The sequence below is a fragment of the Olea europaea genome, unplaced genomic scaffold (genome assembly GCF_002742605.1).
Source record: "Olea europaea var. sylvestris unplaced genomic scaffold, O_europaea_v1 scaffold1066, whole genome shotgun sequence".
Taxonomy (NCBI): domain Eukaryota; kingdom Viridiplantae; phylum Streptophyta; class Magnoliopsida; order Lamiales; family Oleaceae; genus Olea; species Olea europaea.
Genome location: NW_019228010.1, coordinates 48771 through 67281, shown reverse-complemented (window position 1 = coordinate 67281; position 18511 = coordinate 48771). Strand labels below are relative to the sequence as shown.

Sequence of the window (18511 nt, the reverse complement as noted above, 5' to 3'; positions counted from 1 at the left end):
AACATGAGGACGAAAATGTCGAATTAAACATCCCACATGCGAGGGGAAAGCGAAATGGCAAAAAAAAACAAAATTTTGGTATCACTTTAAGTTGATTTCAATGGGAAAAGTCGTCGATGGCCTTGAAAAATCTAAAACAGTATGTAAATACTGTCAACAAAGATTGACATGGCAAAAAGGAATTGTTACCACCCATCTCAACCGCCACTACAAAGCATGTGCGGCCAGACATGGACTTCTTCCAACTGGTGAAACACAATTGCAACTTGACAGTCTAGGCGCCGGTTCTACGACTTCACCCATATCCACATGGGTGTATTCAGAGGACAATACTTGAACCGAAATGGTGAAATTTGTTACCACCACCGAGTTGCCTCTAGCTATTGCTTACAACCAACACTTCGTCTCGTTCGTAAAAGAATATCTGCAACAAAGGTACGTTGGGGTAAGTCGAAACACTCTTCGTGTCGATACAATACAATATTTCAATAATTCAAAATAACAATTAATTATGGATTTACAACAATATGGGGGTGTTATATCTTTAACTTCTGATATATGGGAAGGGGTTAATAAAAAAACATATATAACTGCAACTGCACACTATATAGACCCACATTGGTGCATGCATAAAAAAATTATTGCTTTTATAATTATTGAATTTTCTCATAATGCTAATAATATATATAATACGATTATCAGTATTGTTAGAGAATATAATAGCGAGACTAAAATTTGGTCTTTTACTTTTGATAATGCTAGTGTTAATAAGGTAGTCGTCAATAAATTGTGTAGGACACTTCAACCTAATTTTGGTGGGTATTTGTTTCATATTCGTTGTATGTATCATATCTTGAATTTAATTGTACAAGATGGCTTAAAACATATAAATGATGAACTTTAAAGGATTAAAAATGTATTAGTATATATTACGATTTCTTCTAGTAGAAAACAAGAAGATATATTTGTTTATGTTTCATTTTTTTAATTTCTTTTACCCTTTTTTTATTCACCCAAATTCATATTAATTAATATAATACACATTTATCCATATTTTTTATATATAAAATAAATAATCACATTAACAAAATCAACTCCTTCAAATCAATCATTAAATGCTAATGAAAATTTGTCATTAGGGCTAATTTGGACATTTCACACAAAAAAGTGACATTTTTGCTCACATAAAGTGAAAATGACAACATTTTGGGACCTTGTTAATTTTGTAACATTTTTGAAAATTCCCCTAATAATAATAATAGAGAGTTGCGGTCCAGTTGTGCCACAGTTTTGCCAATAAACCATTTACTAATAATAATAATAATAATAATAAATAACTTAAAATTAAATTTAATAACTTGACTTAGTGCCCCAATATAGTGTTGATTAAAATCAAATATTTAATAAATTTTAATAAAAGTTGAAACATGTAGTTAAAAAATTGTGAATTTCATAAAATATTTGATTAAAATTAATCGTTGATTTTGATTTGAATTTTTATCAACTTTTAATTTATATGTTGTTTGGTTCGGATTAAAGTTTGATTTTAAGTCAAAATCAAATAATCAATATTAACCAATCTTTTAAAGGTCTCACAACGTTTTAATCTCAAAAAAATCTATCACAATCTACTAAAAAATCTAATTTTAATTCCCACCAAACGCTTTATTACAATCATACAAGGACAAATATGTATGAGAACACAGTGGAAATCCGTTCTCATTTTGCTCTCGAAGCAAAAAATAATTCTATCCAGAACCAATATTTATCTTTGAATCTTGAATTCTTAACCTAAATATGCACAATGAACAAGCCAGTTATCCAAAGAACTGCACATTATTAATAAATTAATTCAACATAACGAACTTTATAAAGTTCTTCATTCGTTAATGTCATGTCACCTCTTGGCAGCTACAGTTAAGGCAGTAACGAGCTAGACGTGCAAGTCAAGCAGTAGCTATGGTACATTTAGAAGTCACTAATAACATAGGGAAAAATTTATTTTTCAATAGTTTTTTGACACATTTCAATCACACATTCTTTAATAAAATAATATTACATACAAATTCAAAAAAATTTCTTATTTTTTTAACCACACATTTCCCATCAACGCACTATTCAAAAATTCATTCTTCCCAAAAAAAGGGGCTCAAACAAGTTTAACGGTATTTTGACATCATTTCAACCACACATTATTCAATAAAATAATATTATACGTAAATCCAAAATTTTTCCTTATTCTTTAACCACACATTTTCCATCAATACACTATTCAAAAATTCATCTTTTCCCAAAAAAAAGGAGCTCAAACAAGAGCTTTGAGCCCCATTTTTCCACCAAAATACATTTTTCAATAGTAATTTGATACCATTTCAACCACACATTCTTCAATAAAATAATATTATACGCAAATCAAAAATTTTTTCTTATTTTTTAACCACACATTTCTCATCAATACACTATTCAAAAATTTATTTTCTCCTCTAAAATGGGGGCTCAAACAAGGGCTCAAATTGTTTGAGAAATCCGACCTTCCATGCAATAGCCAATGCTAACCAGCTCGAAGACTGTCAAGAGCCAGATTTAAGGCCTGTCTAGACGTGCTTTTAAGCGTAATCCGGACCATTGGTAATTAAAAATCCGATCGTTGGCCAATTTTTTAATGAAATATGTCTGACATCTCTTCTGTCCAACAACAGGCAATTTTTCATGGCTTTTACAATATTACCCTCGCATTACATGCTCCACCAACCAACAGTCCAACACCATCTCTCTCTCTCTCTCTCTTCCATCACAGAAAACAGACTTCTCTCCCCAACCAGTCGACGAATCAGTTCCAGATCCGATCACAATATTTCTCCTCCAGATCCGGTTACAATAGTTCCAGATGAGTGATACCGTACCGAATTCGTCAACCTCCAAAACTCCTCCCAGCCATAGCCAAGCACCTGCGTGCAAGAATGCCCACTGGAATCGACATGAGAACCAACTTTTCGTTGTCGCCTGTGAGACGGTTATAGCCGACGGTCATCACAACGGAAAGTGCTTCACGAAACACGGATGGGACCAAGTCATCCGGCTGTTCAACTCCAACTCCGGTCACTGTTGGACGAAGCAGCAACTCAAGAATCATTGGGACTGTCTTCGCCAGAAGTATAAACGTTTGAGCGAGTTGCTGAACAGCACCGGTGTGGTGTATATATCCGCAATGGGAACATTTAATGCATCAGACGAGTGGTGGGAAAGAAAGATTCAGGTAAAGTGCAATTGACCGTCTCTGTTTTCCACTTCTCCATCTTTCCAGATTGTGGGGATTTTTAGTATTGTTGTTATTCATGTATTGTAGTATATATTAAGGATGTAACTGTTTTGTTTCTTTTGAATTTTAAAAGAATTGAGAAATATTGGAGCTTATTAAACTTAGACAATGAATTACTTGTTCGTGTGGTAGGATGAAATGGTTATTCGAACTAAGGGAAATTTGTGTACTGTTAACCTTTTTTCTTAAGATAAATTTTTCATGAGAGAGGAGAAGAGGGGGAGAGAGAGCAAGATAGTAGTCATGTGAAGAAGAGAGAAACAAAATCCACATAATTACAATGACAGTGATGATTCTGATACCGACGAAGGAGGTGCAGAAGAAGAGGATGAAAATTTTATCCCCAACTGTAAAACCATACACGGCGGTTCTGGCCGGAAGGGGTGGTGGTTCTGGGGGAAAATCCTGGAATGTAGGGTCACATGGGTTCAAGAATGGGACAGAATTTTCCTCTTAGTATGCACTGCTGGTCTATTTGTAGATCCTCTCTTCTTCTATACCCTCTCAATAAGTGAAAACTGCATGTGCCTTTTCGTCGACGGGTGGTTCGCTATAAACTTGACGATTCTCCAGTGCATGACAGACGCCTTGCACCTCTGGAACATGTGGCTTCATTTCAAAATTAACCGTATAATAAAATTCATTCATGCCAATAAAATTATATCCATTTCTTTTCTTCTTGAAGCTTGCTATACCTAAAGTTCACTGGTAAACATTCTTTACTCAAATTTGTACTCTATTTCTATTTTATAGATTCATTTGTTTATTTACATTTCTAGAAGTTCATCTACATACTCTTTCTCATCTGGGTTTCTTGAATTAACTTCGTTTTATTTGAATATTCGACAGGTCTTTTTTTTTGGTCAAATTTGTCTTCAATTGAGGATAGAGAAATGCATGAAATTCTTCCTTTGAATTATGACCGTTGGTGAATTGTTTAATGGAAAGTGTCCGACAAATGTGCAGACCAAACAACATGCATTTACACATTTTTTCGTCCTTTCCCATCTTCACGTGACCGGAGAATTCATTCTTGTGGAGATGAAGAAGGGTAGAGTTGTCCAGTTAGTAATGTTTTACACAACCATGTAAGAAGCAGTCAGATTGTGGGACCACATGATTTGACTTGAAAATCGATTTTCTTAGACTGATAATTTCTACCAGACAGGCACTTAGACTGAAAAGATGATGAATCTCACGTCAAATCAAAAGGATAAGTCGTCAAAATTTCAAGATATCATTTATTACACTTGGCCATATTTAGTTTAGCTAACAATCAGATTTTAGTAAATTTTGATAAAAGTTAATGAAATGTGTGATTGAAAAATTGATAAAGATTGCGATTTTCATAATACTTATGGTTGAAAATGGGTTTAAAAAATGTTATAAAAATTGGGACCAAACAGAAACTTTAAGATCTAAGTGCAACACAACGGCCAAAATTAAGCTTTGCCAATTAAAAAATTGCATCTATTGAGTATTTCCCCTCTTCTTCTTTTGTTGTGAATGATCTAATAACGGAGAAACGTCTCACTCAAGGGAGTATTAGTAACGAAGTGAATGAGTGGCCTAAATATAACTAGGGAAATGCAGAGAGCACAAATCATTTGCCTACTCAAGTGCTTAAAAATCCAACACCACGTGAGTCTCTCTTCGGTAGTTCATCCATTTACGATAAGTTATGAGCCTTTGGATTAGGGGTATCAAGTGGGACTAATCGCTCACCTTACTATAGAGTTGAGTAGTAAATTACTCGTGAAATTTGCTCGTAAGCTCATATGAGTTGGTTCGCTAGTCGACCTAGGCGAGCCCGATTACCTTTACGGCCATGGAGTATATATGGCAATCTACACGTTGTAGGATGCCATCAATTCACATTTGAAATTTTAATTTCTTTTATTTCTTTTTTTTTGTAAGGCTAAATTCATGTAGGAATTGGTTCAAATTATTAACCAAAAATTGAAAAATGAAAAGGTGTGTAAAAGTGGAAAATGAAAAGGTGTTACTACGTGTCAACTTCGACCAAGTATTCGGATTTGATCCGATGGTCAAATTACAAAAGTAAATAGACCAACTTATTTTACTTGTCGAGTATATCGTCGTGGCATATTTGGAATCTCGAAACTAATTCTGGATGAATGAGAAATTGCGGACCAAAGTTGGAAGAAATGAAGTGTTGCAACTTTTCGAAAGGATGCAGGTTTTGGCCCACACTACTTCATTTGCACCCTTTCTACATCTATAAATAGAACTCTATGGACATGATTTTGGGTACACCAATTGCATTGAGCATTCATTCTCCTTTCTAAATTTCATAGCATTTCATATATTTCCTTTGTAGAGGGAAAATTCTGCCAAAAGTTCGTCGGTTTCTTATGGTTTGAAGTGCTGTTACCACAAGTTATGAATCCATTGTATTTTGGGAGACAAGTGTTATTCACCTTGAGCACCATAATGGGGCAATTTGTCTTAAGGAAAGAGATAACGTCTCGCTTTGGATTATTCTCTATTCCTTCTTAATTCTTGTTTTGCGTAATCTTTATACCGAAACTCTGTCCAAATTTTCATTCATATAAATTGTATTTTGATCACGTTTTTGCGGGTTAAAACTGATCAAACAAATATATTAAAAACCAACCCTTACATAGCCCTTTTTATAAGTTGTCTCCAACAATTCAAAGTACATAACTAGGTGTCCAAGGCAAACCAAATTAATCACAATTTAACATTCTCTACAATTTTCTAGTATTCTCATAACTCTAGCAATAAAATTATACAGTTATTATACAATTGTTCATTTGTTTCAAATAATTTCTTCAATTTCTATCTTCCTTGTATCAATATTTCTTCAATATTATATTATTGTTTCTAAATATATTTTCTTCAATTCTAATTTTCAATTAATTGTTTTTATTCTTACTTTAAAAAAAAATCGTTAAGAATTTATGAACTCTGACGATGATGTTAACAATTCTTCAGTAGTTTCATTACTCTTGTGTATGATTTTTTTAAAGTAAGCAATCTTCCAACTATAGAAAATGTCGGTACTCCCAATGAAAACAACAAAGATGAGCTTAAGGATAGTCGTACTCCCCATGTCACGTGATTATGCATGTCTGCAATCAATATATTTTCCTCTTCTAGTCTCCTTTATTTGGATTGGGAATCTACTTTACAAGCGCAACGAAAAATTAAAACAATTTTCGATTCTCATCAGGATTTATTTTTGTATTTAGATAGAAATTGTGGTAAAAGTCGTACCTTTTCTAGATCTGCAAACTCCTTTGCCATATTTTTATTCTAGCAACTTGGATTTGTTTTTCATAGCTGTCCAATTGTCCAACCTTCAACGGTAATTCACACAGAGAACAAATTGCAACTACCAGTGTTTTATCCTCTTGTGCTAGCAAGAAATTATGAGAAAACTGTATGGATTGAACACTCTAGCCATGTATTTATATAAACCCAAACGGGCCTGGTCCGGTCCAACATTTAATTAATCCATTTAATTAAATTCGGTCCGTGACTTAATTAATCAAATTAATTAATTCAGGCCTATAAATAACCAACCCAATTAATTAATTTATTCAACGATTGTTAAATTTATTAATTGACAAATTGCAATCTTCTAATTCTCTGTTGTGTGCGATCCATCAGGTTCCCGATCACGATACCTAACGACGTGAACTATTATTTTGATCTAATCAAAATTGATAGATTAAAACATCCTTTTAATTTATCACCAATTCATACTCGTCATCCCAGATTGACATCTAGCAATGTGTCAGGGCAATACATGTGACGGGGAATGTCACGTGGTATGACAAAACCAAATTCGTTCGTTTACCGTGAAACTATAATCCCTTCGTCAACATGATCCGATCAATTACGAGATATGGAAATGTGTCAATCCCGAATATCGATCATATCTTTCACTCTACTATTAAATCAATATAAGTCGAAAATTCTTTTTCGACTTATGAGTACACCTTGATCAAGGATTTCGTTATCGACTTAATTGAATGAAACGCATATCATAATCTCATACTATTTAAGAGTGACGAATCCTCTATTGGTCATTCACAACCTTCATACGATTCTTAACGTACTCGAACGAGGTCATATTAGCGGCCCTTGCAGAGCAACATCCAACACCGTCAAAGCATGACTGTCCTCATATAAGATACTATGACGACCTCAAGTCAAAGGACCAATCTCACTACCGAACATTAGAGATTAACCACTGACACTCAGATAGTTATCCATGTGGAATCTCTCGGTGGATCTCTAATGTTTTGTTCTATAACAAAACATCAACATATTCATTTAAGTGTCACCACACTTTAAGTTGTGAGATCGGTTACTTACTTCACAAGTAAGAAATGTCATACGTGATGGTCTATCCGTAATAACGATATCCGTATCTCGTTATTACTTACGAGCACGGACGATTTAAGATTCCATCATATGTAACTGTTTGTATCTCACAATCACAACTCCTTGCGATTAACAAATTACGAAAATTTGAATCTACAGACTCTATTATTTATTTAATTGTCTATTAATTAAATAATAGATCTGCCGTTAAATTGCATTAATTATATATCAAAAATATTTATGTCCAAGGTTGATTGGATTTAGGGCATAATACTTACAATTTGGTCTTCTAGCTATAACCAATACACCATAAAAGAGATATGAAAACATAATTTAGTTATAAAAACGACTAGTAGCACACAGGAAAATGAGAAATCATGGGAGAACTTAGGCTAACTGATTTTAATGACTTGATTCCAAATTGCTCCTAATCTAAAATTTTGAAAATAAAAATGACAGTTTAAAAAATTAGGTTGCTTCCAGATTGTTCGAAGTCATTAGCTTGATTTTTTACAACAGTTGGTACAAGACTCTTTGAATAAGACTTTGGAGACCTTCCTTTACTTGCATCGTTTGACTTTACACAAATTTTTATTTATCTTCCAAAATTTAACTTTGCCCTTAATTATCATAATAATATGACTTGATTTCATCACCCAGTCGAACTCAACTATGAACATATCTAACCAAAATCAAACGTACTAGGAGATACTTCACATGATTAGACGGACACTGGCAGAAGAAAGGTCCATGAAGAATTCCAAGTCTGCTTTGACCTTCCTCTTGCATTTTGCATCATTTAAGTTTCATGTTGATTTTCTTTCAATGAAGCTTCAAATATAATCTCATGGTAGCCACACAGGAAGCGAATGTGGGCCGACACTTCACAACGTTCTGTCCAACTGACAATTTTGGCCGAACCCCATGAGAAGGTCGAACCCTCATGGAAGGCCGAACGCAGTTGCAGAGTTGACCCCATATAGAGAATCAAATTCTATGAACGAGGCGAGGCTAATAGTGGCCTGGTGGAAGCTCCTTTCATACAATCTTCAATGAGTGATTAATGTGACAATAAACTACAACCAGCGCCCCCACCCAATCAAACAGACCAAGTCTATGCCTTATGTGTCAGATTTTGGACAATAAAATGGTATTAACATTAAATATATATGATTGATTGATGCTAATGATAAGAGACTTTTCATCCAACGGTTCTTACTCATTTTCTTCAATTAAAAAACTCACACGTTGTGTCGTTTTAAAGTAATGTAAGTTAAAACTTTTTTTTATCGGAATAAAGTTTGGACTTTCAAAGATATAACTTTGTTCTCTTCATATTTCACATATAATCTCTCAAATCTGAACCTCTTTTTACATAAGAGGTTTACATCTAGAGCACCTAGTGGTGGCAACGGGTCGAGATTGCACTATTGTCCACGAGTTCGGCTCGTGCTCGTCTCGAGCTGAACCGAGCTTACGGCTCGTGGATCGAATCGAGCTTTAGCTTGCATGCTCGTTGAATTTTTTTATAAACGATAATACCCTCCTCCTTTATACAGTCTTAGGATTGGCTATTTAAATTTTGAGTAGATGGAGTTAAAAATTATACACGAACAACTTATTATGTGTACTATGTAAAAAAAAATTATAAATTAATAAATTTTAGTTAATATTATTAAATTAAATATCACTTACTTGAAAACATGAAATTTTGGCATATTTATCTTGTAATCGAAAATGAGCGTCTTGCTAGTCTTCAGGCACATTAATGCTCACAAAATATTTTCTTTCAATCAATTCCTGACTTCAGACAGAACTCTCTTACCTACATTAAAAGCAGATTTCGAAGCTATAATGCTAGTCGGGGGTGTTAGTAAGTCTTTTGCAATCGCAGAAATCGCTAGCCATCATCGTTCGTACTTTTTGCCAGAATTCAATTACTTCTTTTGAATTTTTTTAATTATCAAATGACCCAACAATTACTTCTGAAACTACGGTGCTAACCAAAGGTGTTAGTAGATCAAATGACCCCATAAATTTTTTGCCTTCATCTTTTCCTTTTTTTTTTTTTTTAAATAGATGTTTTGATCCCTTTACGACCTACTTTGATGCATTCATTACGGGATGTCAAATAAAGTTGAAATATTGCATTTTTAATACAATTTTGAAGTGTTCATGGCTTAGTTTTTCGCTCACTAAAAGCGTTCGAAATGGTCAACCGTTTACGACGTGTCAAAATATATCATTTGAAACTGGTATTTCGAGAATTTCGATAATATGTTAACTTTTAAAATTCATAGGCGATCGTATGCTATCCGAATCCACAAATCATCTATGTCATGTAAAAGCTCATTTTGAAAACTACATCTTTGTCATATTGAATGGTCCAAACGGATATTGAAAATAGTTAAATATGCCTCAAACGTACATCTAAAAAATGACGTCTAACTCGTCTTTTCTTTTTAAAAAATTCAATAATTTCATTAGAGTTTATTATTTTTGCACGATAAAATTTTCAATATAATTTATATCATTTTATTAGAAAATTTTATAGAGAATATGATGTCAAAAATTTTAGGATCGTTATGAATTAAATACAATTTGAATTACTTTTGATATTATATTTGATTTTAATTTGAATTTCATTTACTTATTGGATTAAACTTGGATTTTATTTCAATTTATTTACGTTCCACATTCAATTTGTTTTACTCACTATCGGCTTAGCATTTATCAATGAATTGATAAACAAAACTATACAAATAGCAAAATTTATTTAATAATATTGATAATGATGTAATTATACGACGTTTTTAAGTTATTTTCATTAATATTATGTTGTTTTTTTAAAAAAAAAAACTATATTTTAATTTTTGACCCCACGGCTCTAAAAGTCTGGGTCCACTCCTGTCAAGTTGTTCAGAACGCACGTGTACTATGAAAAGGAAAAATTTGCATTAATAATAGAGGGTACACTTCACTTTATATGCCTAAATGATGATAATACCCTCCCAACCACTAATCAATGGAAATGTGGATAAGCGTGATTAAATGAGAGGTAATTTTGTCTTCTGTCATTGATGTTAGAAGGTGTTTTGTCCAGCAATCTCGATGGACCATTTGACTGAAATAAACTACTGTCAATGAATGAGAAAAGTGGCAGACATGGCCCCACTTGTGTCAAAGAAGGAGAGTTGAAAAATGAAAAGAAAAATAATTTCATGAGTTTTTACGGGGGCCAAACGGACACTTAGTGAGAAACATCAAATTGGCAAGAAGTTTAGTGACCACCACTGTTTTTGGCCCACACAGGATTATTAACTCCACATATCAACAAAGCTAGAGCGGATAAATTGAAATGCAAGGAGGAATGTCAAGGTTCCTTCAAAGTAATGTCAACATACATCATCAGTCACCTTCAAGCTATCCAGCTCAATGATACTCGGGCTTTATATATTTATTAGTCTCATTCACCGCGTTCTGGGGGAAGAGAGTTTGCCACATTCTCTATTAAGGTTTATATACGGAAGAACAAACCCCAAAATTCTGAAATTGTAGTTCGCATAGAGGATTTTTGGACATAAAATATGTACGAAATGCAATTGAGATATGAATAAGAGTGATCTCTGGAGTGGATCGAAGATTTTCTAGATTTCAAGCCTGAAATTTTTAGATTTAATGTTATAATGAAGAAACTGTAGTTGGGGGCTATTGGGCGATAATTGGGGACGGTAATATGGCTTGTTTGGAGGAATGACTTTAGCTTTCAGATATATTAATTATGGGATTGAGGATATTTTGTATTTATCATTTATACTTCACATATTGAAGTATTTCTGGATTAAAAAACTTTGAAATGAAAATTGAATTTTTTATAACTTTAATGTATGTGGTGAAATTTCCACTTATCATTTTCCGTTGGCTACATTCGATATATGTTTGTGGCCTCTAAAGAAATATGTGATAGTGATACCAAAAAAGCCTATCTTTCCTTGCGTAAATTCACATTTCTTTCTAATACATGGATCTTTGACAAATAAATTAATGAGAAATCACTTAAGTTTTTTTTTTTTTTTTTTTTTTTTATTGGACCATCTTATGTATTTGGTAGATAGAGTAATGCTATTTATTAGCAATCAATTTGAGACTTAAGACAACAATCAAATTCTCTTATAAAATTGGGATGCTTGAATAAATATTAGTACTGTCATGTGCAATATGTTTATATATTTATTTTAAATTGTGTAAGACAATCAACTTATATTTTTAACATGAATTCTTAATTAATTAAAGACAACTTTAATTTGTTAATATTTTCTGATACTTTATGAATTAGTATGTGAGATCATGAATCATAATTCTATTTTCCATCAAAATTTTGTCAAAAAATATGCAAAATAACAAACTACTTTTAAAGGATCGTTTAATTTTGATTTTTGACAAGAAATATATGATTTATCAATCGTCAAACATTTAACACAGGATTAATTTTATTATATTAGGAAATTTGGGAATACCTTAAAAAGGTGATTAATTTTATTATATATTAGGGAATTAATTTGAAAAATGTGTGGCTGCTGGGATTCGAGCCCAGGTCTCCACGGCCACAACGTGGAATTCTAATCACTAAACTACAGCCACTTGTTTGTGGTTTTTTTCAATATATGATATTGAATTCATCTTTGAAAATTGTGCCTTTCTTTTTTTCCTATCTAAATATTATACTTATATAATTATATCTTTAATTTTTGAAAACTGAAATAACATTCAAACTGTTTGTATAGCTCTTTTAGAGGGTGTTTGGTAGGAATTTTTATGTGAAAATGTATTTTTGAATAGTAAATTGATAAGAAATGTGTGATTGAAAAATAAGAAAAAGTTTTTGATTTACGTGTAATATTATTTTAATAAAGAATGTGTGGTTGAAAAGAAGAGAGAGAAAAATGCATTTTGATAAGAATGGGTGCCAAACAGGGCCTTATTCTCTCAATAATAAAGGAAAAGACCCTGTTTATAATGTTACAAATGAAAATAAATAAATAAAAAGAATAGGAAAATTATGCTAGCTACCATGATCCAATTCGTCCCGTTAAGAATTACCATAATCTAGCCTATACAAAGAAAAGGAAAGGTATACCTTATAAAAATATTAGATACTAATACTGTTTCAAAAAAACCAGTGGTTAAGGAAAATCAGATCTTCAAACATAAAATGTCATTTCTTGGAATTTCGTTATTTGCAAATGGTTGTTAACATCCCAAATTAATCAGAAACAAGGCTTAGTTTGTTGTTGGCTGTCCAGTTGATTGCATATGGTTACTGGACTATAGGAGATGTGAACCAAATGAGTGAAATGTTTCGTTTCAGATTAATTCCAGATTTTCTGCATCTTGCAGAATAGTATGTGGTTGGCATAATGTCATCTTTTGCATTTTTTAATGCAGTGTCCAGCCACTGTAGTGCCCTTCTTCGGGAGAAATACTGTTGGATATTGGTTAAATAAATCGAGAAATTAAAGTGACTTCGTATCGATTTCGGCCAAATACTCGAAAGTTCGACTCAATCCGTTTAGGCAAAATTATTTGCCACTTCGCCGCTTCGGGGCGCACAAACGGGGATCGACTTGAGCTTTGGCATTTCGAAAACCAATATCGGATGAATGAGAAATTACGAAAAAGGACGAAAATCAGGTCGTAAAACCGTGCGACCGGTGAATAGACACCTTTTCATAAAGGTGCATTGTTTGGAAAGGGTGCATGGTTTGACCTCAACCATTTCGTCCACACCCTTTCATGGTCTATAAATAGGACCCTTTGGGTGTCCTATTCCTCACAATTTGATATGCAAAACATCTCTCATCCTCTCTTTTATCCAAAATCAAAATCATTTCGTTTATTTTGATTTTCCTTCATTTCATCCTTGGAGTACATAAACCTAAATTTGGTTCGTTGTACTTGTGTTTTGGAGTGCTACAAACACAAGTGTAGCCGTTGTATCTTGGGAGTCGATTGCCAAAACCCGTAGGCACCGTTGCGGGACAAATTCGGCTTAAGGACAAAGAGTCCAACTCTTGCCTCGGCTTTGTCCCTACTTTCTTCTTCTTCTTGCTTGTGGTTTCTTTGCCATTACTCTATCCAATTTTCGGCACGGATTTACAAACCATCATTATACTTGCTTTGGCGTCACTATTCACAAAATTCCTCCAACAAATACTTCCATGGGCGGTCGCACCATGACCGCCCAATGCCGAGCTGCCACCCAGATGAGATAGCGCTGTTGGAATTAATTGAATTTAATTGGGTTAAAACATTAAATGTAATATTTAATGATGTGGACCATTGCAATTAATTTGGGTGAATTAGAAAAGTCTCCAATATAGGCCCATATGTTGATAATCCCATTTTAAGTATTTTATATATGGAAAGGAATCCCACATCAAAAGTTTACAAGAAAATAATCTTATTTATATAGTGGGTTGTGTAAATAATATATAATTTAATAAGTTATCTACCACTTGGCTAACTTTAGCTAGCCAAAGGCAAGTCACCACTAGAGTGGTGCGAAGCACCACTCGCGCCGCTCCCCGGATCCGGTCCCGGTCTCGGCACGTCACAAAGTACACATTGGGGAGCCTTATAGTTTTCAAAAATGGACTCGTGATTCGATGGCGTGGCAGCGCAAGGTTAGGTGAGTAGGCATTTTAGGTGGCGCACGCGTCCCTTTGTCCTGCGTAGCGGTTAGATGTACGCGTGGCATCCGCATGGCTGTGTCTGTTCAGAAATTGGTGAATAGGCATGATGAATGGACACTTCACTTCATAGTTCAATCTGGGCCGTCAGATCATGAAAATAGTGCGATCCAATGGTTAAGACGAATCAGACCAAATGGTGCACCAGTTCCTGAAATTTCACACACCTGTTCCATGAGACACTTCAATCTCTATAAATAGAGAACCCCAGATTCGTTTAAAAAAAAAAACAAAAAATCAATTACAAATTCAATTGATTTTTAAATTCTTCTCTCTCCATATTCTGCTCTAAAAATTCTTTTATATTTTCGTGGTTATTTCGTTCAAGTACGATCATTCATTGGTTCGACCGACAATGTTGGTATTGTGTAGTATTGACTTTGGAAGAAGCGTTGTATCTTGGGAGACAGACGTCTATAATCCCGTTTGCACTTCATTGGGGACGAAATCTGTCTTAAGGAGATTTGCTTTGGCATACCTCGCTTCATCTACTGTTTTCTATTTTTCTGCTTATTTTATTTATTCTTTTGACTGCATTAGTCGAATTTCCGTCAACAGGCGCTTCCTTATAGGGCGATCGCACCACCACATGGTGTGACTACCCATGGAAGTATTTCTCCTTCTTCGGAGATCAAATTTTCTGGGATGACAGTTTATCAGAAAGGACTGGACCTGTTCCAATTCCCATGTCCCAGCTCAGCATTGAAGCTCTTTCATATGCTATAAGATTTATGCTCCAGCAAAAGATAAGCGTGCCTCTCCAATTGTCTTTTGTTATGAATTTTTTGGGACAAATATGCAAACAATGGATTAGTTTCAGCATTGCAATTTAGAAACTCTAGTTTAGAACCTGTTCCCACTGAAAATTGTTCCCCTTTGAAGTCCTAAACGAAATGCTGTCAACAACAAGAGTTGGCGCTGAATTTTTTAATAGACAAAATAAAAGAGTCATTCCATTTTCTCAAGACAATTTCAACTACAATGTCATGTTTAAAATGAATACTTTCACTTATTTCAAATACATCGTACAGAGTTACAGTGCCCAACAAATTTTTTGGCGTTCTTTGCATCGTTTCAGTACATCTATTAATGCGCCTCTTAATTCTCATCATTTTACTCTCTCTCCATCTTTCACTAGCTCTTTGCTTGTGTGTCATGTTAGGTGGATGCCTTCTTAACTATTTTTTAATCTTTTTTTACCTTCGGGGCGGGGGAGAGGATTTTTACTTTTGTTCTAGACAAATCATAGAAGTAACATGAATTTGGGCACGTAGGTTAAAGCATATCAACAAAAGATAACTTTAGTGTTGAAGCAAGCACTACTTTCCATTCACTCATTGTACTCTAAAAATCCTAGAGTTAGTAGTCACACCAGAAAGAATGACTACAGCAGACATTTTGACATCGGATGAAAAAATACCGACTAAAGGAAGAATAGGGACTATTTACCTTGATGGCTTGTTTGGTAGGTTGAACTGTACAATAATAGGCATTACTAAAATTTTGTCTATTATAATGTTCATTCCAGTTCGGTACTGCATACCAAGCATGCGCTGCATTCCCTGTATGTTTTCACTACAAATGAGATCATTGATCGATAAATTCTACCCAGTAGCTAATATAATATTTTGATATGACGTGCTCTTCTAGGTGAAATCGCGAGCAATGGAAATGGCAATATTTATTGAGAATGAAGATGGTGTTAAAACAACAGTTGATGCATTTTACCGGCATTTGCCTTTAGAGCTACCATTACCTGCAGCTTCTTCTGAGAAATACGAGACTCCTAATCCTATGCAGTGGTTTTTCATTCGGATTAGGAAACTATGCAGCCTAAGGTTAAGGTTTCCAACTTCCAAGTACAAATTATCACTGTACAAAGGTATCTTTTGTTTCGTTTCTTTTTAGTATTATTTGTATTTGTTGATTATTGAAGACTTTTGGTTTTCTCCACATGATGAAATATGAAGAGTGTTAGAGAGGAAGATGAAGAGTGTTGGAGAGGAAGATGAAGATCCGCATTCACCATCATTATTAGTCATTATTAGTGGATGCATTCACCATCATTATTAGTCATTATTAGTCTTCTTAATTGTGTGACTCTTAGTAGTCTTATGCTATCCTATAAATAGGTTTGTCATGTACTCAAATCAAATAATTCATATATAAAAAAAAAAGTTTCTCTCAAAGTATACTTTGTTCTGTTCTTATTACTGAACTGATCCGGTCTTGATAGAATCTATCCTTATTTCCGCTGCATACTAAAATCACAATCAAAACAACATTTGGTATCAGAGCTCTCCTGATCTTAAAGGCCTGTGAGAAAGAGGAAAAATGGCAAATTCTACTCTAACTTCAATGCCTATCCCCATGATGTTTGGAGGCGAAAACTATGAGTATTGGTCTGTCAGAATGAGGGCTTTCTTGATGGCCCATGATCTATGGGAGATTGTTGAAGAAGGTTATACTCCACAGGAGTTGGATGCAGACCCTACTGTGAATGAAATGAGGCAAGAGAATGATCGTAGAATAAAAAATATGAAGGCTCTTACCTTCTTGCACTCTTCTGTCACTGAGATAATTTTTCCCAAGATTGTGGCTGTTACAACAGCAAAAGAGGCTTGGGATAAATTACAAGAAGAGTACAAAGGGTCTGAGCAAGTGAGAGCAGTAAGATTGCAAACTTTGAGCAGAGAGTTTGAAAATCTAAGGATGAAGGATGCTAAATCCGTAAAGGACTACTCTTCTAGAGTGGCTAATGTGGTGAATCAGCTTAAATTGAATGGAGAGGACGTACCAGACAAAACAGTGGTGCAAAAAATGTTGATTACCTTACCCGAAAAGTTTGATGCTGTTACCACGGCTATAGAGCATACAAAGGATTTGTCAAGTCTTTCTTTAACTGAACTTACAGGTGCTTTGTTAGCCTATGAGCAAATGTTAACGTCAAGATCTGAGGTAACTATTGAAGGAGCTCTTGCGGCAAAGTTTAAACCGTAAAGTTCAAGTGAAGGTGGAGGAAAACAACACCAAGAAGGGAAGAAGAAAGGCAAAGGAGACTCATTTTCTCCTTGTATTCATTGTGGAAAAACCAACCATCTTGAGAAGAAGTGTTGGAAGACAAAGTAATGCAAATTTTGCAAGCAAGTGGGCCATATTGAAAAGTTTTGTAGAGCCAAAAATCAGAATCTAAATCAGCTACAATATCAACAAAGAAATCAAAATCAGCAAGCAGCATTTGCACATGAAAGGAATGGTGAAAACCATTTGTTTGTAGCTGTTCATGGAGCTGAATTGAGTAGCAAGGAAACATGGTTTGTAGACAGTGGTTGCACCAATCATATGACCAATATGGAGCAGATTTTTCGCAATTTAGACACAAATGTGAAGGCCACGATGAAAATTGGAAGCGGAGGAGTCCTACCAGCCAAAGGTAAGGGTACCATTGCTATCCAAACAAAGAAAGGTACAAAATATATTGATGAAGTACTTTTAGTGCCTGGCTTGGATTCAAATTTACTAAGTGTGGGTCAAATGCTTGAAAAGAAATATGTTGTGCATTTTCGAGATATGAAATGCAAAATCTATGATCCTCATGATGTTGAAATTGCTAGTTTGCCTATACATAATAGAAGTTTTAGCATTCAGTGGCATAGCTTACTTGCAAATATGTCTAGAGTTGATGTGGATGAATCTGATTTGTGGCATAGAAGATATGGTCATTATAATTACAAGTCTTTGTCATATGTGCATTCTCATGGCATGGTGAGAGATTTGCCTAAAATTCATGAATCTGGAGGAGTATGTGAGAGCTGTAGTTTGGGGAAAATGCATAGAGAGTCATTTTCTAATGATGGTGCATGGAGGGCATCTGGAAAATTGCAGCTTGTGCATACTGATATTTGTGGTCCCATGAAAACTCCATCTTTGAGTCATAATTTGTATTTTGTGTTATTCATTGATGACTTTACAAGAATGTGTTGGGTGTACTTCATGAGAAACAAGTTAGATGTGTTCAATGTGTTCAAAAAATTCAAGAATATGGTAGAGGCACAATCTGGATGTA

The 18511-nt window shown here is 34.3% G+C and overlaps 1 non-coding gene across 1 annotated transcript; it reads right to left on the bottom strand.

Annotated features, from left to right (window-relative positions):
• Positions 1-12265: 12265 nt before the first annotated feature.
• On the bottom strand, positions 12266-12337 carry TRNAH-GUG. The gene has a single exon. It is a non-coding gene; the product is annotated as a tRNA-His (tRNA).
• Positions 12338-18511: the final 6174 nt, after the last annotated feature.